At 42.9% G+C, this 26,566-nt stretch overlaps 1 long non-coding RNA gene across 1 annotated transcript; it reads left to right on the forward strand.

Annotated features, from left to right (window-relative positions):
* Nucleotides 1-407: 407 nt before the first annotated feature.
* On the forward strand, nucleotides 408-12,931 carry LOC116643383. Its single transcript, XR_004301540.1, has 4 exons — nucleotides 408-482; nucleotides 839-935; nucleotides 11,646-11,891; nucleotides 12,698-12,931. It is a non-coding gene; the product is annotated as an uncharacterized LOC116643383 (long non-coding RNA).
* Nucleotides 12,932-26,566: the final 13,635 nt, after the last annotated feature.

Below are 26,566 nucleotides of genomic sequence, written 5' to 3' on the forward strand. Positions count from 1 at the left end.
AAAAGCAATTTCTTAGTAGATATCAATACAATCTCATTGGATTGGTCCCTGCTGAGTTGAAATTTTTCGTAGTTTGTACACGTGATTTTGATCTCAAAGTGACTGTGGCCTATCTTGGAACTTATGCTCATGGTACATTCTTTTGCAATATATTGTCAAAAAGCTTTTGGCTGGTTTAAAATCATGGCCTCAATCTACTGCATCAGACCTATAAATGCTCATTTGTTTTGTAACTTCTAAAATAGTCTGGGGTAAGTAGATGGTATTTATTTGAAAATGTCTTGCAATTTGGGGTTATATTGTGTTTCTTCCGCTATCCACCCAAATTATTTTTTTCTAGATCTCTTCACGCTAGGTGGCAGAAGTGGCTCATAGAGGAGTTTAACTCCCTAACCAAAGACTTTGATGGGCTCTGGGGGAGGAGGAGGGGGCCAATGAGGCAGTTTTTCACAGTGGACTCTGGCAGGTCCTGCTCTGGTGAAGTAAGTGAATGCGTGGCTTGGGGGGATGGTCTGATTCTAAGCCTGTGGCCCCATACATGTTCTGTCTGTCTCTATTTTTGTGTCAGAGAGAGACAGAGAAAGAGACGGGGGCGGGGTGGGGAGAGAGGGAGAGAGAGACAGAGACAGAGATAGAAAGAGGGAGGGAGGAAGAGAGAGAGAGGGAGAGAGAAAGAGAGAGAGAGAGGAAGAGAGAGAGAGAATGGAAGGAAAGAAGGAGGGAGGGAGAGAGAGAGAGAGAGAGAAGGAGGGAGGGAAGTGGGGGCAGGGAGAGAGAAAGAACACCTTCTTTTTTCCTTTTATGAAAGTAACCAGAATCTCATTTAATAAATAACAAGGCAGATGAGAAGTCCCAAGCCTGCGTGTGAGGAACTGCAGAAGCCCACGGTCTCTGTCACTGCTGATGTCACTCTCCACAGGGCTGAGAGGCGCCAGGTCAGCGGCGCTCCTGCTTGGAATTCTGCTCACGTATGGCCTTGGGATAATTTCGGGTTATTCAGTCAGTGTGGGGAGGTGGCACGAGAAACGGACAGAGGGTCACACAGCCTCCTTCTTAGACTTGGCTTTGTCTTGGGCAAGTCATTTAATCTCCTTGATACTAAGTTTCCTCATCAGTGAAATGGGGACAATAATAGCCCTTGTTTCATTGTGTGGTTTTGAGAATTAAAGGAAATAATACCAGGGAAGCGTTCGGCACCTGGGAACCATACAAGATATGTTAGTTGTCATTGTTTTTTTTTTTCTTTGATCTTGGACAAGTCAAACACTGTGAACTTCAGTTTCATGACCCACAAAATGATAGCTTTGAATACTATGAATCCCAAAGGTTTTTGTAGCCTCCGAAGTTGGAGACTTTGTGTGCTGGGTGTGCAGCGTTTCTGTCATTTTTACGTCACTCCTAAGGTCTCCCACATGGTTGTGCACACAATAGTTAATTGTGTGTTTATTAAATGCTTTTTGAATTCTAACAATAGAAAATATACTCTTTTAATGTGATTTATTTTACAGATAAGTAGATGATTAAGGCATAAATAATATATTCTGTTTTTTCCCTCTTGTTGATTCATTTAATCATTACTTTTAAATATTTTATTTATTTGCTTGCTTGAGGGAGAGAAAGAGAGAGCGAGCACAAGCAGGGGGAGCGGCAGAGGGAGAGGGAGAAGCTAGGTCCCAATGAGCAGGGAGCCCAATGTGGGACTCAGATCATGACCTGAGCCAAAGGCAGATGCTTAACCGACTGAGCCATCCAGGCACCCCTCATTTAATCATTACTTTTAAAATAATGCACGTTTATGGACCAAATCCTTACTACATACCAGGAACTGACTGAGAAGCCATGAGGGAAAGAAAGCTAAGAGAGAACATGATTCCTGTCCTCAAAGACCTGAGCTCTGGGTGAGGAGGCAGACTGTAATGTGGCCACAAAACTGCAGTCTGCACGGGGTGCCCTTGGAGTACAGGGTGGACATGCCTGTTACAGCAGGGACTCGCAAGCCGTTGGGTGTAGCTGGCCCTATGTAGAGTGGTAGGAGATGGGGCAACCTGAAAACATTTCCTAGGTCTGGAGTGTGCCTAGGCTATCAGAACAGCCACGTGTGAAGCTTAAATGTGTATAAAATGCTGCATCTTTAATTGTTGGGAATATAATACTGGCTTTATTTTAACAATTCATTCTAAAAATTCGCTATCATAGAAATGATAATGGGAATAATTGTATTATATTTTACGGTTTATAAAACTTTGACATCAACTTATTGGTTAATCATAATAATAGTTTCTTGCATTTAATGAGCCCATATTATTTCCCAGGTACTGCATTTGGCACCTGTCATTGGTACCTCATTTATTCCTAATTAGAACCCTTTGTATCAGGAACCCAAGTTTACCACTAGGGGGTGCTAAGATGGGGGAGAAACAGATCTATGCTCTGTGAGGTCAAAGAACATTTCTATCCATCTATCCATTATATCTCTAGCCTTTGGCATGGTGCCTAGCATATAGCAGGAATTTAAGTGATATTTCCTAAGTAACTAAATGAAATGACTTGTCCAGGGTGGTAGAACTAGTAAGTAGTGGAGTCAAGTACAAAAGTACTGGATTTTGACAATTTAGATTGGAAATAATCATGGCTAGAGAAAATCTATTTTCTGTAATGTGGAAGCAAATCAAGCTCAGTATATGTCTTTTTGGCCATAGACCCTTGCTGGAAAAGAATACACTCTTGATAGTCATTTGGTTTTCATTCATCAAGGACGTTGACTCTTTTTTTTTTTTTTTAAAGATTTTATTTATTTATTTGACAGAGAGAGAGAGAGAGAGAGAGCAGAAACACAAGCGGGGGAGTGGGAGAGGGAGAAGCAGGCTTCCCGCCGAGCGGGGAGCCCGATGCGGGGCTCGATCCCAGAATCCTGGGATCATGACCTGAGCCGAAGGCAGACGCTTAACGACTGAGCCACCCAGGCGCCCCCAAGGACGTTGACTCTTTGGTGAGATGGGCTTGAGCCCTACATAAGATGGCTGGCTGAGTACGGACTCTTTACCCCTTTCTCAATGAGATCGGTGTGATGAGAAGAGCAAATAGGATGAAATAGGGAACACATCATTCCTGCTCACCTTTTCTTCTCTTAGAGCTAAGCATCTATGACCTTTTACCTTCCGTTTGTGTTGAATTCTGGCTGAAAGGGATTCAGGGAGATTGCTATTCGCTGTAGCAGTGAGAATGTGGAAGCTCCAAAGGTAGAAATAAGTGTTTTATGTGTCTTAAGAAATCTTCTGATTCTTAATCAAACAACCTCTAGTTCAAGGTATTCTATTATTTTTTCGGCTTCTGGTCTTGGAAGTCATTTTAATTGAGGACAGGTTATCAAAAGTTTGGGAAAATGTACATATCTAAAGAACATTTTTTGAGACTTTTCAGCTTACTCTCTTTAAAAATAATAATTTTCTCCGTAATGAACTGGACTGAATAATTCAGCAAATAGTTACTGACTGCTTCCTAAATGCTAGGCCCTGTGTGGGGTGCTGGGGATGCATGGCAAGACATAGCTCTTGCTTTCAAAAATGAAGTGGGAGATAGACCTGGAGACAGATCGTTGTTGTGCTTGCTGGGTGTGAGACCCTCAGCGGGGGAACATGGAAACGCCTATGGGTGTACAGGGAAGTTGGAAACAGAGGCCCCAGTTAGCTTCCCATCATTGGTGACTTGAGGCCAGGAGAGCGCTGCAGACTGAACTTGTCCCCAGAGTTCTTATGTTGAAATCCTCATGTCTAATGCAATGGAGTTAGGAAGTGGGAACTTTGGTAAGGGGGCCAGGTTCTGGTAAGGGCAGAGCCCTCATGAATGGGATTAGTGCCCTTATAAGAGACCCCACAGGGCTCTCTTACCCCTTCCCCCACATGAGAATACACGGGAAGCCAGCAATCTACAACCCAGAGGAGGGTCCTTACCAGAACTTGACCATGCTAGCACCCTGATCTTGGATTTCCCCGCCTCCAGAACTATGAGAAATACATTTCCGTTGTTTATAAGCCACCCAGTCTGTGGCACTGCATTATAACGGCCTGAACTGCTGGGAAGGTAAAGGAGAAGGGAAGTCCTTCTGGAAGGGGCAAAAATCACCTGCTGAATATGAATGGGTGAAGAGTTTCCCACCCCACTGGCAGCAATCTCATACCTCTACCGCATCGCTTTGATGACCAACAGCTCCCAGATTTTATGATCAGATTTAGTACTGTATCATTATGGTTTGTTTTATATTTGCCAGCTGAAAAAGGCTGACTGGGATTGACCCAGGTGGTTCTCAGGTGGAGAAGCTGAAGCTTTCCTCTTCTTCCTCCGCTGATGCGTGCACCTCCCACGTTGTCCTCAGACGGGGCTCTGAGGTGCTGATTTCTCTTTGGCCATTTGTCTTGAGTCTGTGATAGTATTCATTGCTTCTGCAGCCTCTTCTTCTCTTTTATTCTCTCCTTGTTTCTATTCTGTCATTCGACCCATGCTGAGATGATCCCATTTTTTCCCTAAGAAATGTGGCACAAAGGTTAATGCAAACCTAAGCACAGAGACTTTTGGGCAGAACTTTTGAGCATCTCTATCTCCTGTTAGAGATGGAAGGATTTCTGGAGATCCCGAGACCTAGCAACACGTTCAGTAATCTGACCAACTCCATGCCCTTGAATTCAGATTTCAGCTTAGCTTACCAGATGGAACCCGTGACCATCAACGCACTAGAGCACTGTTAAGTCTCACAATGCCAGCATAACAGTGTGTCTCGTGATTAGACACGAAGGGCAGGTAGCAGTTATTCAGAAACCCTGAAATGGCAAAGTTAGGGAATTGGGTTTTGAAAATGAGTCACCCAAACATTTTCTTTCCAAACATCTGCAGGTTGTTAGCCTGATTTATTTTGAATTAAAAAATCTTTTTGAGCTGGCTGACAGCTTATTTTAATTCCCAGCTGTTAAAATGTTTCAGCAATTGGAATTAGGGGCTGTGCCATGGCTTTTGATGTGGTGGGAACCAGTTCAGCACTCAGGTACACCTGGGGGACCTGCCTCTCCTCATCATGGTCCTTCAGTTTTATTCCTTCTGTTTAAGAGCTTGGTGCTTTGAGCTCTTTGTTTACGATCTATTTGCTTGGGTCTTATAGCACTGGTGGCCAAGGGAGTTTAGCTCATATTCCAGGATGTGGTGGCTTTTATCCAGCACCTAGCACTTTGTGGCTGCCTTAGATTCTTCCTGGAACAAGTTTGGGGAATAAACAAATACATAAATAGGTTTATATTTAATTGATATTGCCCCCTCCTCTCCCCAAATATGCCGAAATAATTTTTCTACTCAAAGCTATGGTTCTTATAAATGTTTTTAAGATTTCTCTGTAGATTGTTGGCTTGGTAAGGGCTTTTGACTTGTCCTTCACTTTTCTCTGGTTGCGGGTGAGCACCTCTCATTTTTGCTGTGATTTTGGATAGGAAATCTGGCGACTCAGTCTCTTCTCTCCTGATCCCAGCCACCACAAACAGTAACACCACCACCTCCATCTACTACTATCAATGTCACCTACCACTGCCACCACCACCAAGAAGTCATTCCTTGGCCCTCCTAACTCCCCTAGCATAGCATCCTATTATTCATATTACTTTTATTGTCTAGCTCCCCCAAAGAATTATCTGTACTAGCTATTTTCACCTCTTAGGCTCACCTTTATTCCTCATTTTTTCCTTTTCTTTTCCATATCCACTGTGGCTCACTCCCATCACTCTGTTGAGACTGGGCTCTCAAAGGTCATCCGTGGCTGTTTAATTGAGATTCAGTCCTCTTGTTACCTGACTTCTTCACTTGTTCCCTGACTGCTGTGTATCTGTGTTAAGGGAAACTTTGAGACCAAAAACTAGAATGACAGAGTGGGGCATTAAATGCTACAGTAAGGATGTAGGGGTTTATACAATAGACACTGGGGGACCCAATCCTGCTTTTAATCTATGTTAAACTAAGGAGTGAATAGATTAATCCAAAGATGAAGAAATGGTTGGAAGATTGTCACAACAGACTAGGTGGAGAAAGGTACCGAGGATATAAATTAGAACAATGATAAAGAGAATTGAATGTCAAGTGAAGATTGGAGAGATATGGAAGGAGTCTAATAGAAGATATGAGGGTTGATAAAATATGTGGAGAGCAAGTGGCAAGAGAGCCATGGTCTCCCTTAATCGTGTCTCTCATCTTTGACCTTCATGTTTTGTCTCATATTCTCTCTTTCTGTAATGTCTTTTCTCGGTCATCTCTGTTCAACTTCATGCTTCTTATCAGGACTCTTTAAAAATATTATTTTTATGAACTCTTTTTTGATAGCCCCAGGTAGATATTACCTCTAATTTCTAAGGATTCTGTAGTACTCTATCTTCACTTTTATCTCATTATCTTAGGACAATAATCTCCTCAGTCTGGTTTTAAATGGATGGCATGTTGTTAAGGGTGTGATGAAGACATAGGAATGAGGAAGGTGGAAGAGACTGTTGATAAGGAAAGGGTTTGTGGTCTAATGGCCAAGGTGGAATTACAAACTTCATTTCATGGGTGGTGTGATTTTGGATTCCTATATGTTTTTACTCTTTTTATTTTAACTTGTGATAAAGCTGAAAGCTAGGTTCTCAGGAGCTCTCGTTAGAATTATTAGGAAGCATTTACCCTTTGGTAAATATGACACACACTTCCCACATCTCTCAATGAACTGGAAGAGGGTGCTGATTCTTTTTCCTGGAAATTAAAAAAATTTTCTGCTTGTGATTTTAAGTTAAACAACTCGCTGAGATTCTTTCTGAAGAATTTATCCTCCTGTGGCTGAGTGCAGCATAGTTGGTTTTCTAGAAAGATGCATTCAGACCCAACAAAACAATATTATTTTCCCAGTAGGCTTTTCTTTTGCTAAAGAACATCATGTTTGGACTCTTAAAAAAAGGTAGTATTGAGTGTTTGAGTATTATATTGAGGCAAATGAATATTTTCTGCTTCTACTCTTTTATTTTAAATGTGACTAAACTTTGAGACTCATTTTAGAGGCACAGGGTAATATTTCTAATTGGATTCTCCCAGAGGCAGTTGAGTTGGGAATGAATTACCTGGGTGCTTTTTAAATGACACATTATGACACATCTGCACGTTAAGATGACTGGCTTTCTGTTTTTCCTCTTTCTCTCCATTAATACGTAAGCTCCTTTGCCTCTTTTCAGTGATGAGCATAATGCTTTGTCTCATCACTTTTTTTTCACATTATAAATAGGGTTTCACTTTTAGAATTTATGAAAAATGTGAATTTTTGTGCAAAATGCTAATTTCAGAACCGTCTTCAAAGATTCTATTCAGGAGTTCAGGCTGGGGCCCCATTTTCCATACCCGCCACCACCAAGCCATCTACCCCAGGGGACTTGGACGCCATGGACTCTGGGCCACATGAACTAGCTGAACTTCACCCTTCACTGCATGGTCAATCTGCAGTCCACAGTGGCTGTGCCCACGAGGGAGCACATTTAGATTTGTAAATTTCTTCTATCCCCCCCATCTCTTCCAAAGAGAAATTATAGGGCATATATCCAGTTACAGCTCAGTACATATGAACCCAGAGGATTGTCTCAAGTTACCTGCCTGCATGACTTCGAACCTCTTATTCCTGGATTGTGACCATCTTGCTTACCTCAGGGAATCCTCAAATAGCCTTTAAAAAAAAGTACTCTAAAGAGTAAATTAAAAGTAAAAAGTATTTCACATGGTATTCAGGTATCAGTGAAGGATTTGGGCTTTAATAACCCTGGAATTCTATAATTTAATAAAATGTTCTTCTATAATATTATACTCTATGTTAAAGTGACATATTAAAATACAGGAAAACTTCTTTCTTTGAGAGGTTGCGCTGCTAAAGTTGTGAATTTACTTCTCATCTCTTTCCAGCCTTTCCTTTCCTCCTTTTGTGTGAAATGACTTGCCTTTATAATTTACCATGTTATTATTTTAGTGCATCAATATTACAACGATGATGGGTAACGGGGCTGGTGATTGGCATTGTTTGTTAACTCTTATAAAGGAAACCACGACAAGTCAAGATGTCAGAACCAGTTTAATGATGGGGTCCTGGTTATAGTTGTATGTACATCAAAGATAGAGGGAACTAGACACTATTTACTATGACACTGTATCAAGTGTGTTAAAAACCTACTGTCATTTTGTTTTTTTCTCATTTTATTCTTATTTGACTCATACAAGGTAAGTGGTGTCATCTTTTCAGTTTTACAAAGCAGAAAGCAGAGACTCGGTGAGTAGCCACGCTGCCTGACAAGCAGCAGAGGCAAAGTACACAACTCGGGCTTCCCTAACGTCTAAGTCAGTGCTTTTTTTTTATCATACCGTGCCGTTAACGATGCTTAATTCAGTTTCGGGATACCAACCAAATCAAAGTAGATTTTGTTCTGATTCTGCCGAGGAACAGACTCTTTTCTCAAGTAACTAGCAGTTGCTTGTAACTGGCTAGGCAGAGCTCATAGTTTCTAGGGTGGCCAGTACATAAAATTGGAGACATGGACAAAATCAAGACAGAGTAGAAAGAGCTATGTGAAGGGTTTCAGAGCCCTTGACCGACACTTGCCTCCTGGGACAGTTCTGATCTCTCTGCTTTTCCATCGCCTCTTTTTTTTCGAGACTTAACTCACTCCCACCCTAACCCTTCCTGCTGGTGGCTGTCCCATTCACAAGGGAGCAGATACCAGATGTGAGAAATTGAAGAAACAGTTGTTGGGCGATTGTTCTTATGAGTTATGTACTTGGGCTCTTGGTTGGAGGGCTCTGATCTGAAAGCTTGCTTCAAATCCTCTGAGAAAGTAGAGTGATTTAAGTGGTGAACTGGGGAAGGGCTGGGGAGGCCGACCGTGAGGACTAATTTGTTCTTTAAGTTTATCTAATGGTTTGCAAGGTAGAAATATCTGCTGGGGAGATGTGATGGATTCTCCTAGGAAACTGACTTCACTGGAGAATTCTTTAGAAACTGTTTTCAGGAGCGAGACAAGTGGCATGAATCTATTGACAAAGGGAATTGGCTCTGTGTCTGTGACTGGGTCAAAGACCCCGAGGCATGCCTGTCGCGATACAACGTGGATGTTTGTTCAGGGGGCAAGTGCTCACGCTGAGTGATTTTCAAAGCTGTTCGAGGGCATTTATCAGGCTTTTAAACTCTAGATACTCTTTCCCACGGTGTGAAGGCCAAGAGAAGGGATCCTGGGCTCTCTTTGCTGGCCCCCAGGATGGGAATTCAGGGGGAAAAGGTCACCTATTCTTATGACACAAAAGAAAACTTATTCATCAGTTTTCAAGTAAAGGCTCTTTAGTGTCTGCAAATAGGGGAATTGCTAAGAGCTTATCAGCAGTGCTACCCCTCCCCCCCACCTGGTACTCCAGTGGTGGTGGGGGGGTGCCTTGTCCTCCTTCAGGTGAAAAGGGAGCGTTCTGGACTTCTTTTGATAAAACTCTTTCCAATTCCAGTAAAAACATGAATTCCAAAGCCATCATCTTTTTACTATTTACTGGGGGGAATCAGAGGTAGAGAAAAGAGAACAAACAGCGGAAGTGGATTTATAGTCACTTCTCCGATTGCTTTTCTTGCTAAAGAATATTTCACATCACAGGATTTTCCTTCTCCTCTGTACTCTTGATACACCCCAAATCTTAATATCCTCCCAAATGCAGATTAAAGATGACACAGGGTGGTGGTGGTGGGGGGAACCAGGAGGAAACTGCATTTTAAAGTTTTGTTCCATTTGTATTACCAGCAATTAAAACTCTTTGAGGTCCCCACCCCGATTATAGCAGCAGCGCCATGAGGCCGCCCTGCTGGGAATTCATTTCTAGTCCAGCCAGCTCAGACAAGGGCCTGCTCGATGAATTAATGGGCCCTGCTCGATTTCGACTCCCTCTCCTCGCCTCCCTGAGCCCCATCCCAGGCTTCAGTGGCTGCACGTGGGAGCACACCACTCCTGCCCTTGACCTAAAGCACATACTGAACTTTGGTGCATGCATGAACCATGCTGCACCTCTGGCCTGGGATGGCAGAACAAAGCTAGCTGCGTGCTCCATGGGGTGGCAGGGGACCTGCAGTAGCTCCCCTGCCCCAGTGAGGGAGTCTCCCTTCTTCACCCCGCATCTGCCCATCCTTCTGGAGTTTGTGCTATAGCTTAGATCTGGCCTCTTGGGGGAGGTGAAATATGGCTTCACTTTGCAACAGCTGAGGTTTGCTCATGGAAACGGAGGTGCTGGAGTCTTAAGCCTATGATGTGGCTGATGCCAGCATTTCTTAGTAATGAGCCTTGCAGACACATCCCAGGAGAGGAAGTTAGATTAGGGCAAGACAAGTGAATGAGATTGTTTAAAGGCTAGAAGGAGATTTAAAAAAAAGAAAAAAGTAATTCCTCTTCATTTAGGGTTATGAGATCCTCTTTCCTGGGTAACTGAATGAAAGATATTTTATGGTACACTGACTTTGACAGTCAATTGCCCCAGAACAGTTGAAAATGGGCTCATTTTTGAGGCTCACAGCTATCCTGTCCTTCCTGGGCTTCTACTCGGGCATCATCCACCATCTGGTAGGCGTGAGATGCGTCCATCCCTGTAGGCATGAAGGACTGGGAAGCAATGGTTTTGTTCCTACCTATTACTTCAATGTCAACTGAATTTCTCTTTTTATTTTTAATTAACTAATTTTATTTATTTTTAAAATATATTTATTTATTTATTTGACAGAGAGAGAGAGAGAGACAGTGAGGGAGGGAACACAAGCAGGGGGAGTGGGAGAGGAAGAAGCAGGCTTCCCTTGGAGCAGGGAGCCTGAAGCGGGGCTCGATCCCAGGACCCTGGGATCATGACCTGAGCTGAAGGCAGACGCCTACCGACTGAGCTACCCAGGCGCCCCTAACTTTTTATTTTTTCAGAGAAGAAGTTTCTCATTTTTTGTAGAGCTGGCATAATCCAAAATAATGGAACCTGTGGGGAAACAAATCAACCACAGCTCAAAATAATCACTTGCATGAGAGGCTTCAGATGGTGGTTTTGATTTAAAAAGTAAGTGGTGGGATCTTTACGAGAACATGCTGCTTGGAAAGAGCACCTGGCCTGGTCAGGCTGATGTAGGGTGAGATGTGTCATTAACCCTTGCCTGAGGTCCGTGACCCTCATCAACATTAGGTACAACATCCCAGGTTGGTGGGATTTGGTGGTGCAACTTTTGAGAGCTCCTACATTATAGTAATTTCCAGATGGTTTAATAAAGTTAAAAAAAAAAGATGAGGGAGAAACAAAGATTCCTCCCCACCTGCCCTGAGTAATGAGCCTCTTGGATGAAAGACTACCTTATAAAGGTTTTTCTCTCCATTCCCCACTTCCTGCCACCCAGATCTGGGTGGGGGAGCTCCCGAATCTGGGTAACAGGTTGGCATTTCTAATCCGAGCCCAGGTTCATCTCCTGCCATGTGTATAGGTTGTTGAGCAAACTGATAGACTACGTGAGTGTCTTGCCTGAGTGATGAGCTGCACATACCAGCTTGAGCAGAGCATTAACAAGAGCTGGTGTATGACTCCAATCTCGCTGAATTTCCTCTCTCTCCTGCCAGTGGACACGACAGCCCAGGAGAAGGTGACTGGGAGCCCATGAGGACAAACGGGACACAACGCAGAAGCCTGTCTTGAGACCTTCCAGCTGGTTTGCATTTCCTCATGGGATAGGAGCCCTCTCTTGTAGGCTGGGAAGGCAGTGGGACCACCACACGATTTTATGGATCCATTTTCACTTTTCCAGATGCAAAGAGAGGAGCCGTAATTACCTTGCGTACGTTTTGATAACGTCCCTTGCGCAAGAGGTAGGTATAACTCAACAGATAACCTCTGCTTTTGCTCCCACGTTGTCTCCATTATCTGCAACATGGGGGTGTTGAGTGATGCCACAGGCAGCTGGAAGGGCTCATTTATTTGACCTAATTATTCCCATTGTAGACCTGACTCATCAGAATGGGCTCTTCTTCAAAGGAAATGAGAGCCAGATTGTCTCCTTGGCAGCAATGGAAAACAAATGCTATCCACAGAATGGTTGTTAGATTGAAAAAAGGCGCAACTGGCTTTTGGGGCCAGCCGATATGTAACCATGTTACCAAGAATAGAGGACTGGAGAGAGAGTAGTGTCAACTTCTGACATGCTAGCCGTCTCATAATGTTCTTAATAAAATTAACTTGCCCTTGGATGCCGTGGACAAAAGTAACCACATACTGAGAACCTGGGGAAAATGGAAACCTTCCGTGCGGTGTTTTTATTAATAACTGACGGAATCCCTATGGGTACCACAGGCGACTTTTCACATGGGAACCTTATTATTTCTGGGTCCTCTTTGAGGCTCTGTTGAAGAATTGGAATTGTCTCTTCTAAGGGATGAGGAGATGGAGAAGGGGAGTCGAAACGGCCCTCCTGGACCGTTAGGCACATCAGACAGAGAGCGGGAGCAGCATGCCGCATTCCCTCTGTGAAGCCTGAGAATAGACAGCCTTGGCTCAATGATGCATGACTGAATATTGAAACTTCATCTCAGACAATTGCAAATTGTCCATACTGACCCACAGGTGCACTGAAAAGAATCATTTAAATGTTTCCTGGTCCCACCTTCCTGTTTTACAGTTGTGGTTAAGAACGTCATGACCCTCAGAAATTCGGGAAAGATGTGCACTTGGCTGATGCCTGTGGCGCGGTCTGGCTCGCAGCCTTCTGTTCCGCAGTTCCTGAAGCCCGGGACTATGAAAGTGCCCCGTTGACCACAGGGTTCCAGGGTCCACCTATTGCCGCCAGAGACAAACCTCCAAGAGCACCGTGTTTGATCTGAGCCTGGATCCCATCTGGGAGGAGGAGAGGGAATCCCACGAGCAAATAGGTAAGAAGATCCCGTTGTTCAGTCATGTCCTCTGACACCGTAGCAATGCACGCATATGGTTGCACTTGGCATTCTGACACGTGCATAGCGTGTTTTCATCTCTTCCCTGGAGGTGAGGCCAAAGCCTGAGGTTCCTTTTGACACAGCTCTGCAAAAACTCTGGCTTTGTGCTCTCCTGTGCTTTGCAATAACATACCAGCTCTGCGGTGTGGCCAATGTTTACTTAATTGGTGGGAGGACTTTTTAATATCAAAAGGAAAACATTTCTTCTGCATTCCACATAGGTAAGATGTGGTTTGCTGTGGTACAAGGGTAAGGATTGGGGGTGGGGAGGGAGTGAAGAGAGGAAAAACAGTCCTTAGGGCTAAAGTCATAGGAGGGGGGTGGGTGGCTAGGAAAGAGAACCAAATAATGAGGGGCAGACGAAAGACCAACGGGCATTGCTTTTAAGAGTCAGAGCTAGGACTGGCCATATGCTTGCTTTGCAGTTATTTCCAAAAATAGATGATTGGTAGTGAGAAGCAACTGGTTTCTGACGCTTATGAGGGGGTCAGTTAATATTATTTCCAACTGTTGGGGTAAGTTATGGGGTAGGCTGTAGATCTAACAGAAAGAGATTGCTGAACTTCACAGTGCTTTGGATTAGATTTCACGGAGCTTTTTATTGGCTAGACAAAGCTGTTAGCTAAGTAAGAGGAATTGACCTGAGGATAAGAGGGGCTGGTAACTTGTAGTGGTCACTGCAGATATTCTGTGTTTTAAATAGTGCTAATCTACCGGCAATCGAACAGTCATTAAGAAATGGGAGCCAGTGAGCACAAGGATGCGCAGAGGTGACACCCTGCGAACCATTCCCAAATGGGAATGGTCCAATAGGGGGAATTAGTGCTCTCTCTTCTCCACAGATCCCTGGATGAGTGGTGACTCCTAGGTCAGAGATGTCCTGAACCTTTAATATTTCCTAGAGAAGAGGTTGAGGGTGCTCTGTGTTCAGGGGAAGGATACCCTGCTGTAAATTGTGTTGCTAAATGGTAAATGTGTATGCAGTTCTACAACTTTGATTTATTTTGATTGTGATACTTCATGAAAGATGTTGTAGTGCTTAAGTTTGTCAGTTCTCCCAGAGCAGAATCTGCCAAAGACTTTCCTTAGGATCTGCTTACATTCAACAGACACCAAGAGAGTCCCAGCAGGACAGAGGCAAGTGGGTAGAAGAGAACATCCCTGGTGGTGAGAATATGGCAACAAGAGATCCCAAGACATAGCAAAGGCACCAATTTGACTTCTTTTCTGGATGCACATGGTACCTTTACTTCCCTCTAAACCTGGGGCAATGCTAGAGGTATTAGTTTCTTGGAATGTTCGCAAGTCCTTGCAACGGACTGCTGCCATTTGCACTGAGGTATGTAGACGGGACATACCTCAAATGGAAGGTTGCTGACTGAGTTTTAGTCCCAAGGGCTCACATTCCATCTTACAGATTACTCTATCTAGCTTTCAAGTTCAAGTTGAGCTCCGGACAGCTGTTGGTTCTTTGATGCTCATATCCCCAGAGCCCAATCTTTCAGTTGACTGCTTGTTCCAGAACAGCCATGTGCCACGCACTCCAGAAGTGATGTAGGAAGTCCTAGCCCTGGTCTCCTTCGGCACTGGTGTGCAAAAGCTGAGGGCGAAGACAGGCAGAGATATGGGTTGATTTGTTCTTTTAATGCGGTTTTTCTTTTCACATCAAGTGAAACAGTATTATGTAATTCTTAGTAGATTTTATAAATGTTTGTTGGGCATCTACTGTGCGTCAGGCTGAGACTCAAAGTTTAATAATACACAGAGCAGCCATCAAGGAATTTATACTTGGTGTATATTTCTCTCCCTTCACTAGATTCAGCTTGTGAAGCATGGCATAATTCTTAGTTACCTTCTGATCTCTGCCATCTAGCACGGAGCCTGGCCCATATGTTGAAACGATATGCAAAGAGCAGTTCGCCTTGCTATTTTCCTTTCTTGTTGTCTAACATCCTTACCTTATACAGGTCAGCCAATGGACTTCCTCCCATCAACATACCAGAACATCTTTCTCTCAAGACGCTTATTTCCTATTGCACCTCTTACAATGACTGTGAGGAGAAACAAACTTTTTCCCTTTATGGCAAGGGTGACTTCCCACTAGTATGTACAATGCCCCATAAGGGCAGACCTGTTTTTATCCTTTTGTTCACTGCTGTTTTGCCAGCACCAAAAATACTGTCCGGGACATCATGATTACATGTTAGCTTATTTGTAAGTATTTGTTGGAGGAATATGGAAACTTAAAAGAAGGACAAAAGACCTTAACATATTAGACAGGCTCAGTTAAGCTATGCGGCAGTAACAAGTAAATCTGGAAATTTCAGGGGCTGAACATAGAGGTTTGTTTCTCTTTTCTGCAACGTTGGCCATGGGTCCCTCAGCCTTCTGGATCAGCCCCTTTCCTGGTGGTAATGCCAGGATCGAGGATGGGACGTATAGCTTTTGGGTTGCTCCTACAGAGAAGGGAGGGTAGAAGGGTTGCATACTGACTCATAAATACTTTCACCTGGAAATGATGCATGTCGCTTCTGCTCATAGTCTTTGGTTACATGGCTGGGAAATGTGGGTGAGCCCATGAGTATCCGGTGAGCATGCTCCACTAAGTATGTTAGTCAGGCTTGCTAAGGGATGCTGTAATGTCCTAGGAAAGCAAGTGTTGATGTCCCACCCTCACTCTGACCCCTTCAGTGCATGCCAACCACCTTCCCAATGCCAGCAGCTGCATTTCTTTGCCTGAAGTCTGTCTCGGGTAGCTGGAGCTTGCTTTGGCCTCCTGCTTTGCCTTCAGCATAGGGGGCTCCCAGTGTCAGGAAACCACCCTACATCAGGCTGAGTTTAAGGTTGAATAAGACATAGAGCAGCCATCGAGGAGCTTATACTGTTTAAATTTTTGTCTCCCTCACTAGGTTCAGCTTGTTAAAGGCAGCATCGACTCAATCAATGACTGATGGGAATTAGTGTATAAATAGCTCAGCTCTCTCAGTGCTCAGATGGCAGGACCCCGAGGTGTATTTTCTACACTGGCTCCCAGAGATAGCAGCGGGATGAAGCTCTAATTGTCCACAGCATGACTTGCTTGATAACAAGCCTATTATCAGCCGTCTTCCCTTCCCCATCTCACTTCCCCACTTCCTTGACAGTGTTTCTCGGGATTTCCTCTCAAATAAACTATTTATGTGTGATTTTGTGTTTTAGGATCTTCTTAAGGAGGAGCTCCAAACTAAAATAAAAAGTTGCCTAAATAGTTCGAATTCTGTGTGTGTGTGTGCGTGTGTGTGTGTGTGAGAGAGAGAGAGAGAGAACATAGTATTGATTTGGGACGGGCACAAGAGAGGCCTCCTCACTCTCTCCATCTGAGGTGCTTAGGTAGTTGGAATGAAGGAAGTGACAGGAATAAAAGGGAGGGGAAGGAGAATACCTAAGATGCCAGAAAGACTTTCTCCTATAAATGGGTTGTTAAAAACACAAAGCCTGGATCCTGTTATTAACTGTATTGACTCCCTGAAGTCCCGGGGAGAAACATTCTCAAAGGCTTTCTAAGGTGGGCACCTCCTGGCCCATCAACATGAAAGCCGGGGTGGCTGGAGTGCTCTGTTTTTCAGCACCTCTTGGTGGGGATTCCAGAAGTGCCTTTGGACAGTCCTAAAGTGGTAACACTGGTTTTCGGTCCTTCGCCTCTGCTTTCCATGTCCTCTATTCCTTTTTGGTGATCTCCTGTGTCCCAGGATCAAATAATGCTAAAGTGACCTTATAATTTGTCATTCACATCGGGGCATTTTTTGTTCTTACGTCCTTGTAGACCAATGAGAAAACTAAGGTGTCACATAAACAATCCATTCTCACTCAGCAGGTGATGGTGCCAGGATGTAAGGGGGGGTGTGGTGTGCCTCCTTAATGCACCACCTGCTGTCCCATATTGACTGGTCAGGGGTTTCATGGCAGAGAAGAAGGCCTGGGGCTCCAGAGTGGGGGTCAGGATGTGCAGGCAAGAGTCTCGGGTTTGTTGCTCACTCCTAGGGGAAATTTGACAAGTCTTTTTGCTTCTCTGGGGGCAGTGTCAGTGTGTATGAAGGACAGACCTAGGATTGGGTAAATAATAATGATAATAATAGTAGCAGCCATGCTTTCCTGTATATTTAGTGGCTGAGACTTAAGAGCATGGATTCTGAAGCCAGAAACTTGGGTTTGAATCCCAACTCTACCACTTACTAAAGTGAGATCTGGGCCAAGGTACTCATCAATTTTTTTAACAGTGTAACCATAGTACAAGCGCCATATAATAAACTACCTATTTAGCAAGTATGATTTTTAAGTTTTGATATATGAATATGCCCATGAAGCCATGAAACTATGACTACAATTGAGATAATGTACCTATACATCACCCCCCGTTTCTGCTTGTCCCTTTCCTAATAACAGTCTCCTTCCCACCCCACCCATGTCCTACTCCACAAGTAACCACTGATCACTCTGTTGCTACAGATGAGTGCATTTTCTAGAGATTTACCTAAATGACATCATGCAGTAGATGCCCCTTTTGGCTTAGTTCTTTCACCCTGCGTCCTTATTTTGAAATTAATTCTGTGTTGTACCACTAGTTCATTCCTTGCTATTGCTGACTAGTATTCCACTGCATGGATAAATTGCAGCTTGTTGTTAATTCGTTCACCTGTTGCCAGATATTTAGGTTGTTTGGGACTTTTTTTGGATATTACAAATAAAGCTCTGTGAACATTTATACATAACTCTTTGCATGGACATATGCTTTCTCTTCTCTTGAGCAGATAGCTGGGAGTAGAATGGTAGGCTCATATGGTAGGTATATATATTAACACTTTAACTGCTAAATTATTTTCTTAAGTTTTTTACATTCTAAATTCTAAAGTAAATTTTCCATTTCCACTATTAGTGTACAGTATAAGAGTTTTAGCTCCTCCCCATCCCCTTCAAGGCTTGGTATGGTCATTATTTTATTTTGGCATGATCATTATTTTAAATAGGTGTGTAGTAGTATCTCATTGTGGTTTTGATTATTTTTTTTCCTCATGACAAATGATAATGAGCATCTTTTTATGTACATGGTGGCCATCATGTATCTCCGTAGAAGAAGTGTCTATTAAAAACTTTTGCCCAGTAAAAAGAAATTGGTTTGTTTTCTTATGTTTTGAGAGTTCTTTATATGTGCTAGATAACAACTCCCTTATTAGATACAAAACTGTAAGTATTTTCTTCATTTCTATTGCTTGCCTCTTCATTCTTTAGCAGTGTTTTTCCTGGAGCAAAAGTTTTAAATTTTGATGAAATATGACTTATCAATTTGTTCTTTTATCCCTAATCCAAAGTCACCTTTTCTCTTATTTTTTCTTCTAGAAGTTCTACAGTTTTAGGTTTACCTTTAAGCCCGTGATCCATTTTGAGTGACTTTTTGTATATGATGCGGTGTGAGGTGTGGATCAAAGTTTGGTTCTTTAACATATAAACAGCCAACTGTTCTTGCACCTGTTTGTTGAAAAAGACTACTTTTTCTCTGCTGGATTGCTTTTGTACTTTTGTAAAAAACCAATTGTCCACACGTATGGATCTCCTGGACTTTCTATTATTTTCATTTTTTTGTTGTCTTGTTGTTTATATTTACATCAATACTGCACAGTGCTCTAGGTTTATAATAAGCCTTGAACTAAGGTACTGTTAGTTTTCCAATTTTGTTCTTAATTTTCAAAGTCATTTTCGCTCCTCTAGGTCCTTTGTATGGCTATATGAATTTTACAGTTGGTCTGACAGTTTCTACAAAAAATCATGCTGAGATTTTGATTGAAATTTTGTTGATCTCATACATCAATTTTAGGAGAATTGACATCTTTTTTTTTTTTTTTTTACAGATTTTATTTATTTATTTGACACAGAGAGAGAGAGCATGAGAGCGGGAACACAAGCAGGTGGAGTGGCAGAGGGAGAAGCAGGCTTCCCGCCAAGCAGCGAGCCCGATGTGGGGCCTGATCCCAGGACCCTGGGATCATGACCTGAGCCGAAGGCAGTTGCTTAACAACTGAGCCACCCAGGCGCCCCAGAATTGACATCTTAACAATATTGAGGCTTCTGGCCCAGAATCATACAAACCAGGACACATTTGAAAGTGAAAGGGGATGGTAGGAAAATTATGCTTGGATAGCCAGCACAAACCAGGGCTGTTCTGGGATGTACGGTCATCCTATCGTGTGCTTTCTCATCACCCCATGTGATGACATCCCATTGGTGGCATGGTTCCCAGAACTCTCATCTACTCTTGTCAACTTCAAAATTTATTATGCTTCTAATAGTATTAACTACATTCCTGGCAGAAATATCTCCATAAAGAAAACCCTAAAATCTCAGTATCCCGTTGATGGTTTTTCCTGGATGGCAGGAATGACAATGGGTATCCTGATTAATCAATCCCTAGTAAGAATTACATAGCAGATGCTTTATTCTATTAACTTATTCATTCTCCTCACTTAACGAATGTATCCAACTCATTTATTCTTTAACTTTTAAGGACTGATTCTGAAGGCAGGTTAGAAGGACAGTGTTTAAAATAGTTTTCAAACGTCCATCCCTGTGAATTAAATAACAGCTGTAGAACACCCAGTACTATTTCTGGTGCATCCAAAGCCATTGGTAAGTTCCCATCCCTTGAAGCACATCATAGCCATGGGCAGTCCCTGCCTGCAGTCAGGAAGGGCTTTCCTGGGGGGGTGGGGGAAGGATGTGAACCCTGATCTTCCTATATTCTTCTGGGTGGATCAAAAGCAAAGCTCATAAAAAGTTGGCAAAAGAAAACTCAAAATATATCGTAGCAAAAAATCTGGATTAGTTCTTCGTGGTATCACTGCCAGCAATCTTGCAAGATACTTGAGGACATGACCTTCACTGCTCTTTGCTGTCATGCACTCAAGGGTCAGGGTTTGGGTGGTGTAGGAAGGAGGTGGTATCTTTGAAGCCCATTGCCATTACTGTGAGCAGGAAGTGAAATATCAAGGATGTTATTCAAGAATTCTTTCTCTGCTTAATTCTGTTTCACTCTGGCTTCCTGTGTATCTCTTCTGTGCTATGCTCCTTCTCTGTGAGGCTCTGAAGCCATTCAGGTGGTCAAGATGATGAGCTCAGCAGTTTAGGCTATGGGGCTAAGGAAATCAAGGTCACAGGTTCGGTCTCCATATGAGCCAATTAACTCTGTAGACAAAAGAAATCTGTCCAAGTCCTCAGATTGCCTTACTGACTCTCACCAGCTGGCTTGAAAAACTGTGCTCCGCCGGGGCGTGGGGCACGGATGGCTAAATAACAGGCCTATCCTTAGTTCTGGAGAATTCTCCCTGGAGGAGGCCTTCCAGACGTTAGAAACCTCTCATTAGATTCTGGGATTGTTCATTAATCTGGCACCACTTCACTTCAAGGCCTGGTGTTTATCTTGAAGTAATTTATGAGTGACTGAGGATTTTGCATTGTTGTAAAAATTGATTGTTGATAGTGTACCAGCCTACTTGATAAATGATTCCTTGCTTCAGCAGGCCGGAATGCAGAGTCAGCCGCAGGAGACTGCAGTGGGGAGGCCAAGGGCTAGCAAGTTGGGGCTTCAGATGTTGAGTTATTCATTTAAAAACTTCGTTCGAGTGCCTTCTATGGGCCAGGCACGGTTTGGGATACTGGGGATATAAGTATTTATTATTCCCACACATGTTTTCAGGCCTATTCCATGCGAGGCATTCTACTGGACCCAAAGGGCACAGCAGAGAATGAGATCCTCAACACTCATCATCTCATCATGGGATCTTAACCTTTGTGCCATGGACTCCCTTTGCAGTCTCGTGAAGTCTATGGAAGGCTTCTCAGAGTAACACTCTGAGATGTCTAAAATGAGCATGCGAGATTACAAAGGAAGCCAGTTATAATACAATACAGTTGTCAAAATAGTAAACAAATACATCCATGCTAAGTGCTAAGCATGGAACATGTACCCATGGTCCATGTCTGCTCACAGCTCCTCCTCAGGGACCCTGTGCCAGTCTCAGCTGCTGCTTGGAGGTGGGGGCGGGGGTTTCTAGCCAGCCAGGCTTTGAACCACATGTCTTGGTCCTCCCAGGCACAGCTGAATAAAGACAGGGAAGCACTGACCTAGAGACTCCTGTTCGAACAACTGAGGTGCTCTGACCAAAAGAGCTGGCCCAGGCAGCAGGTCATTCTTAGGAATGTGCAGTTGGGAAGCAGGACCCATTTCAGATATGGCTGGGAACTGAAGATGAAGAAATGCAAAAAGCAGACCCCGATGTAGTCATGAGATGTCCAGAGCAAGGTGAGGGTCTGAGGAAGCTGAGTCAACGAATAGGCAGAGCTGCTGAGAGAATAGAGTTAATAAGTCACTTGCTGTGGGTAGAGAGGCAGACTAATGCGCAGAGAAATAGAAAAAGCCAAGGAGCTGAGGTGGGTTGAGGGCAGAGCCTTGGAGTGAAAAATCCAGAAATCTTTCTGCCGAGATCTGTAGAATTGCTTTGGATCTAGAACAATCCTTCATTTCCTGTTTCCACTTCCATTTTTCCCAAGGGGCCTGGTGGTTCATCTTTTCCAGAATTGTCCTGAAGGGCTAGCTTCCTGGCTGACATTCCCATTTTCTTTATTACTGTGTACATTCTTACAATAAACTTTCATGTCCCGAGGCAACTAGAGTAGATCTCTGTTCCTTGGGATCAAAAGAGTCAAATGCAAACATGGCAGGGTGGGGTGAGCCCCCAGGGGATGACGGGGCATCTGACTGCTTCAAGCAGTAGGCGTGGGCAGAGAGTCTTCCCAGCACTCTTCTAAGTTGATTTTTGGATTTGTCAATGACTAACCAGTTCAAAATTTTGTCAGAAAATTTTATGGTTCATTAAAATATTGCTTCTTTTTTATGTTGCGGGCATTTGAATTCCATTACAGTATGTGGTGTTCATAGTAAAAGCTTTGTTTTGTGTGTTGGGAGAAGGGCTTGGTAAAGGGGCAAAGTCAGGGTCAGTAGAAAATTCAAGGTAACTAAAAGTGATATTTAATAATGAAATCCCATTCACACCTATTTTGCTTGGTAATTGGTAGTAAGGTGAGAAAAGCCAATAATAATTCTTAAAATCTGAAGTTGCACACAGATTGCTTAGTAAAAAAGGGAAGTGCAACCCTAAATTAGATAGGAAAAAAGAGGGTATGGGGGCCAAATAGGCATTTATTCATTCGTTTATCCATCCAGTGCCTCTCACAGGTCAGGCAAAAGCAAGATAGACTGTCCTCAGGAGCTTACCTTCTGGGGCTGGGGGAAAGATAAACAGTACATAAAAATAAACAAATAGGTAATAATACATTGTGAACTGTGCTAAGAAGGATATAAAAGGAAGGCATGATAAGTGAGGAACTAGGTGGGGTGGGGGCTACTCCAGATAAGATGGATAAGGAATAGATCGTTTCCTACCTTTGTAAGAAGGAACATTTGAGCTGAGACTTGAAACTTGCGATGTCAGTCCTGGGTGCTGCGAGAGAAAGTACTGTCTAGCCAGAGGGAACAGGAAGTGCACCTTAAATATAGAGGACTGTGTGACTGGGGCTCAGGAGGTAGAGAGGGAGAGGGAGAACAGTTTGAGCGAGGTGGAGATGAGCAAAGACCATTTGCTTAGCAACCATTCATGCAAAGCCTTCCAGGGACCAGGCTCTGTGCTATTCCAGGGATATAGCAGTGAACAAGACAGATAAAAGCCTCTGCCCCCAGGGAGCAGAGGCTTTAGAGCGGACTTGGTCATAATATGCCTCATTTGTCATAATAAAGGGTTTGGACTTTAGTGTAAAGACAATGGGGAGCCTTTGAAGTGGTCAAAGCTGGGGAGTGACATAGTTGGATTTGCATTTTAGAAATCACAGCTCTGAGAGCAGTGTGGAGAATGGTTGCGGCAGGGCAGTCTAGAGGCCAGGGGACTAGAGAGATCGGTGCAAGAAAAGAAGGTGTTATTCAGCTTTTAGATAGTGCAGTAGGTCGGAAATAAATGGAGAGATTCCAGAGGTATTAGGAAGGTATAATGGACAGGATCAGGTGGACAGGTGAAAGATCTAGAAGGACACAGGCATGTGGGTCAGTTTTCTGACTTCAAGAATTGGGTGGATGTTGTTGGCATTCATTTTGGGGGGCAAGACACAAGAAAAACAGATTTTTTCTTGGAGGAAAAATTAAATGGTATCATTCCTGCCCTTGATGAAATTTATACTTTATTGAGGAGACAAACATGCAAATAAAGCCACTTTATCAACCAATGTGTACTAGTCAATAAATTACGCTGTGCTAACAACCACCAGAATAGTGTTTTAATACAACAAAGATTTATTTTTCTGTCATGTTGCACGTCCAAAGCTGACAGGGTGGGGTCGATTGGGGGAAGCATGGAGCTCTTCTCATTGTAATCAGTGGACTGAGGCCAACAGAGTTTCCATCTTGACACAAGCTTTTACCCACCAAGCAGAGTTAAAAAGAGAGAGAGAGAAAGAAATAATGAATCTGGCTCTTAAATCTTCTGTCTGGAAATGATTTGTGTCACATCTGCTACTCTTTCATTGGCCAAGTCATAGGGTCATGCCTAACTTCAAGAAACCAAGGAAGGACAATCATACTATGTGCTGGGAAGGGAGGAAGAGGACTGATTTCTTCTTTCTACTGTATCCTATCAGGTGGGACACAATTTCATTTTGTCCTTTACTGATGGCAGTCGTTTTAATAACTTGATGAAGTTGATATCTGCCAGACTTCTCTGTAAACTTTTTTCCCCTTTGTAATTAATACATATATTGTAGGGAGTTACTTTGAACTTCTTATGTAAACATCCCATTCTTCATTAAACTTTTAATTAATTAATTAAGATTGAAGGGACCCATGGTTTTCTCTTTATTCAATGGGCTATCATTCATTACTATAATTATTTCTTTTTACACTCAGATTGTCCCAGATTTGGCCAGTGGGAACCCCTTCAATCCTGCTTCCATGTCTGTTTAGCATGTTCCTGCATTCTTTGAGCATTTCCTTCCCTCTGGCTGTAGGCTCATCTTACACTTTACTTGCTCCTACTCTAGCTATGGAATCAGTCACTTCTCCAAGGAGCCATGATTGTTTATCTATTTATTTTTAAATTTTTAATTGTTATGTTAATCACCATAGTGGCGAATAGGCCCCCTCAGTGGACAGAGCGACAGGATACATATATGCACGTACACATACACAGACACGCACATACACGTGTGTACACACACTCACATCTCTACTTGTATCTGTGTCTACTGTGTATATCGACCACCATGAGTTTACTTTGGTATCTCCAATTCCAGTTCAACACGACAGAGTATATTCTGCTTTTCTCTCTTTGTATTTATAAATCTTTTCTCCTGCATTGAGAACATTGGCTCTCATCCTCATATATTTACTTAGTTCGGGAGTCCTGTCCCACCCCCTTCCCATGTGGGTACTCTCCCCACTCTGCTTGGCCTCCAACACCATGCCAAGCCACCTTCCTCACTGCTTAAGCTCTGACTTCCCATCTTGGGTTAATGGGGATGGTGCATTATTAACGAAGTCTGCATGGTGATATTCCTATATCCTACCACGAATCTGTTTGGGGCCCATTTTTATAGGGAATGTGTGATATTGAGAAAGGATTGCAGGCAACTAAGAGTTAGAAATCCAAATCTTCTAATTCTCGGTGTTCCCCCCGCCCCCACCCTAAGCCCCTGGCATCAATAGTAATTATTGGAATCCATGGAAGATTTCTCTGGCTTCTCTTTCTCAGTTCCATTCCCAAATGGATTTACTTTGGAAAGTAAATGAAAGTCCATTTACCCATTTCAGAGTTATCTAAAGGTGAAAAAATACGCTATTTTTTCAGCAGTTCAGAGATTTTTCAAATACTTTTTTGTCTTTGGATTGCTCAAAAGCAGCTTTGTTTGGAAATTTCAAACTTGGCATCTCAGGTACAGAACCCTGAATAAGGAATGTGTGCTTTGCCTTGTTTGAAGAAATTTGGTTTTGAAATAACAAAGTTATGGATGTTTAAAAATACTGCACTAAGCAGGCACTGTGTGTTATTTTCCTTTGCCTTTGAAACATGCTCTCTATTGTGAAGCTGGTAACGTTCATGGGTGGGAGAATTTAATAGCGTATACTTAACTGATGCAAATGTGAGATCATTTTATAAGTCACATGGGAATCCGGCCGGGTTGTCTTTTCAGCTTTTATTCAGTAAATTCACATGATCTCCAAATGACTTAGAATCCTTGGGCACACCGCCTGTGTACATATCAGGTGCTCAGTAATTACGGAGCTGATGTGAACTGAATGTGCTTGTTTTCATTTGGCTATATGGTTCCCCTCCAGCTTGGAGTACCTAATTACGGTCTAAAACAGGGCTTGGCAAATTATGGACCATGGACCAAATCCAGCTTGCCACCAGCTTTTCTATGGCCTGCAGGGTGAGGATGTTTTTTACATTTTCTGAATTGTTGAATAAAAATCAAAAGAAGACTAACATTTCATGACATGTGAAAATGATACGAAATTGAAAATTTCAGTGTGCACACATAAAGTTTTATCAGGATATAGTCATGCTCATTCACTTATGTACCACCCAAGCCTGCTTTCACATCACAGTGGCAGAGAGGGACACTTGCAACAGAGACTGTATGACCTGCGAAGCCTAAAATATTTACATCTGGCCCTTTACAGAAAAAGTTTGTGGAGGGGCACCTGGGTGGCTCAGTTGGTTGTGCATCTGCCTTCGGCTTGGGTCATGGTCTTGGGGTCCTGGGATCAAGCCCCATGTCTGGCTCCCTGCTCAGTGGGGATCCTGCTTCTCCCTCTCCCTCTGCTGCTTCCCCAATTGTGCTCTCTCCCTCTCTGTCAAATAAATGGATAAAATCTTAAAAAAAAAAAAAAGAAAAAGAAAAAGCTCACGGACCCCTAATCCAGAAGATAGAGGATGTTGTCTGCTCATTTTTAGGATTTTTTGCTCTAAAACTTAAAGCCAAGGTTCCTTTTTAATTTTCTACCCATCATACTTCTAGCCTGCCTCTTCATTGGCATTCAATTGGATTCCAACCTCATTTCAATAACAAAAGTTATTGTGAAAAGAATAAAAATATAAAGCATAAAGTCAAATATAATTTTGTTGATTCTTTCCTTTTGCTGTTTGTCTGCACTACCATTTTTATATTAGAAGACTAGTAAAGGCAATCACGAGTGAAGGGACCTGAACTGTACCACCTATTTTATACTTTGCTGGGTTTGTTTCCAGTTGTTGGTTAATTTTGCTTTCTCAAGCTTTTCCGAAGTTCCACAAAGGTAGGGATGAGCTTTATCGCTTCTTTTGGATTTCAGGATTGTAGTGTGGGACCTAGAGCTTGGAGTCACAACTATCTAATGGTACCACCCCAGCATCTGAGCCCCTGAACGTTATTGGAGATAATCATGTATCTGTGATGATGACAAATCTCCAAAGGTCCCCTCTCTCTGTTTGATCGTCCTACCAGAC

This window comes from Phoca vitulina, unplaced genomic scaffold (genome assembly GCF_004348235.1).
Source record: "Phoca vitulina isolate PV1807 unplaced genomic scaffold, GSC_HSeal_1.0 scaffold26, whole genome shotgun sequence".
NCBI lineage: Eukaryota > Metazoa > Chordata > Mammalia > Carnivora > Phocidae > Phoca > Phoca vitulina.